Source organism: Egretta garzetta, unplaced genomic scaffold (genome assembly GCF_000687185.1).
Source record: "Egretta garzetta isolate BGI_Z169 unplaced genomic scaffold, ASM68718v1 scaffold56, whole genome shotgun sequence".
Classification (NCBI taxonomy): domain Eukaryota; kingdom Metazoa; phylum Chordata; class Aves; order Pelecaniformes; family Ardeidae; genus Egretta; species Egretta garzetta.
The window spans coordinates 12,265,824-12,268,986 of record NW_009260182.1 but is presented as its reverse complement, the minus strand read 5'-3'; positions in this window follow the sequence as shown (position 1 = coordinate 12,268,986).

Sequence of the window (3,163 nt, the reverse complement as noted above, 5' to 3'; positions counted from 1 at the left end):
TTATGTAATAAATTTCTATAACTTCAATGAACAAGACATGCATGCTGACAAAGGAAAGCATTTGCTACTAAACATGCCAAAAAAACCCAACCCCAACTTACAAATGAGTAATTAAAGAGTAACTATAGAGAAAGTAGCTCCAGGTTTTAAAAATTCTCTGCAACCAAGGATGTGGGCTTCTGCTGCCAGTCCTACCAAAAGAAGAAGGGAAACTTAAGGAAGACTTACAGATACGAAAAACTGCAAACCCGAGGTTCAGTATATAACGCTCATATTCACCAGTGCAAGTCAGTTAAATTGTTATCATGCATGTTGGCTGGTATATCCATTCTGAAACTGTTCAGAAATACTCCTTGCTTTTCTCTGAACATTGGTATTTACTCTCCTGAACAGCAAGATGAAAGAACACTTCCATAGAACAACCCATTGAGGCTCTCTTAAAAGAAAGTATGCGTTTTCCACAGTCTATGAATCATTTAAGAGACCATTCTAATGCTATATATTCTGTAGGAATTTTTTCAGGCTAATCAGTCATTAATTACTAGAAGATTTACAGCCATTCCAACCAAAATATGCTAGTCTATTAGCTTATTCCATGAGAGGTAAGCAACAGTAAATTATAATGTTTAAAAACAAAGTTAACTAAAGGATACTTATTCATGATTGATCAGAGAAACTAAGCAGACCCACAAAAGCAAAATATTATTTGGATATGGATGAAAATACACATCAAGAGAAAGTTCTTTGCTGGGAGTTTCTGGAAAATGAGTGCTAGTTTGATACACAGATTAATTGCAAATGCATGTATGGCATCTGGATATGGTGTCTTATAACTGGGAAAAAATATTACAGCTCTAACTGCAACTTGGAAGGATTATTTAAGAAAAAAAAAATTGTTCCATATCTTTACCAGTAACGGGTCTCAAGTTAAAACCTTTTAATATGTAAAAGAAGCTCTAATACATGTACAATGCTTGTAGCTTAAATGAAGCTTTTACAATTGCCTTTTATAGACTCAGTCACTTTATCTGGTAACCATGCTCTTACTTGTCAAGAATTATTTTCTCCTTAAACACCTTTTTCTATGCATCTTTAAGCATCTAGGTATCTATCATGCTTAAGAAAACAAAAGAAAAATATGTACAGCATAGAGATATGTAAATTACTTAGAAATTTTCAGAAAATTAAAACAGACAATTGAATAGAAGTAACTGAAGATAAAAGTACGTGTATTGACACATCGGCACAGTTACACTATGGGTGTTCCAATACTTGAGCTCATCAAACTGGGTACTTTTAAGACTTACCCTCTTTTCAGTTTGACCTAGAGATTTATTAACAGGACTCCACAGCAGAAGGGCAGATTGTGAATCTGCCTATCGTCAGCACAACATTGTGATTTTACCAAATGGTATTCTGCTTTACCCTTTTCTACAGAGGTCAGCTATACACACATTTGCATTCCAACAACTTAGAGTTTTCTTGTTGGTTTGTTTGTTTTTAAAACACTGACAACAGGAATGTTTTGCTAAGTGTTGCAGTATGTTTAGATGCACAGATTTTGCAGGAGGGTAAACAGCATTGCTGCAAATCTCCAGAGACGGAGAAATTCTTCAGAAAACCCACAGAGACCGAGTTTCCAGGGAAAGTGCTTGTATTTTGGAGAGTGGTTCTATGCTCTGGCCTTACATCGTATCTCAGTGCTCGTATCTTATCTTGGTGCTTGTTCACTGTGGCGCAATAAGGACACTCTCCAAGCACTTGGATATTCCATACCCTTCTAGCAGAGATTATGAATACCTAGAAGACTATCTCCATTGACAGATGAAGGAGTGGGTGTGTAGCCACGCATCCAAAAGACTGTTGAATGACAGATGTGAAAACAGGTTAAGATCCTACTGGGAAACATGTTCTCTACTCGTAGAAAAGTCCCTATCAGGCTTCTATACCTGGGTTCAGATTGTGTGCTCTAAAGGGAGCCTCCCTCAACACAGAGAAGGTTGTAAGTCTCTCTTGAGAATTTCTTGTAAAGTGTCCTAAGACTTAGGAGAACTAGTTGGTAAAAAGGTAGCAAGCATGAAGCACTAGGAGAGACCACAAAGGCTAAGATACATCAAGAATTTTTTCCACTTCCTCGATCAACTAGATCATGAGAACACAAAAGTAGCTTGGAAGCACTTCCATCACCACTTTCTCTTCGAGAATGTTGCCCATTTTGTTTCCGTAAACCAATCCCTGTTTATGCTTACATTAGTATGTGCATTGATTTATGTTTAACAGGAAACCATCCCATCTCCCTGCTGATTTAACCCCACATTCTTACACTCTCCCTGTTGACAAAGCAGTCAACATTCTGGAGGGGATAAAATAAAAAAAAAAAATAATAAAAAAAGTATCAAACTGCTTGTAACATATCCCCTTGCAATACAGCCCCGTTAAGAGATTCCAAAAGCCTTTTCCCAGAGTTAGTACAAATGCCATTTTCTCCGCTGTATCAACACAAAATAGGTACCAGCAATGATATACACTTCCAGTGGAAAAGAAAGTAAAAAGGCTATTTGGCTTTCTTACATACTTGCAGTAAGACTATAAAACATGGATTTAAAGCAGTGCTTTCTTCTGCAGCCTTTTACAAATTGTTCTCTTCCCTTTGAAAAAGGTGCAGGGCAACTCTGAAGAGATCAAAGCCTTTCATACGTCAAAAGAATAATTACAGCACAAATTACAGCTGTCTCAAATACTACTGTATGTTGAAAAAACAGGATTAAAGGCATCAACTTTCATAAGTATTTAATTTTAACTCACATACAATTGCAATGACTGCACAGACAAACTGAAAAAATTGGTATTGCTTAAAGAAGAATCTAGTAAGAGCAAACAGCAGAGGGGTGCAACATAATAGGACAGACGGGGTAAAACTGGTGCTCTTACTCATCTCCATTATTTAAAAAAGACAAGGAACATTTAGTGGAACTGAAAGGCCATGTGTTTAAATACAAAATTAACTAGAACAAATTATTGCAGCTTTCAATGAGGGCAAGAGCTTAGGAGGATTTTCAAGAGATTAAGCATTGACATAGCTAATTAAATCATTCAGGATTTAAGCCAAATACTAATGAGGTAAGGAAGAAATATCTCTTAATGCAAATTAGTCAATAAGTGT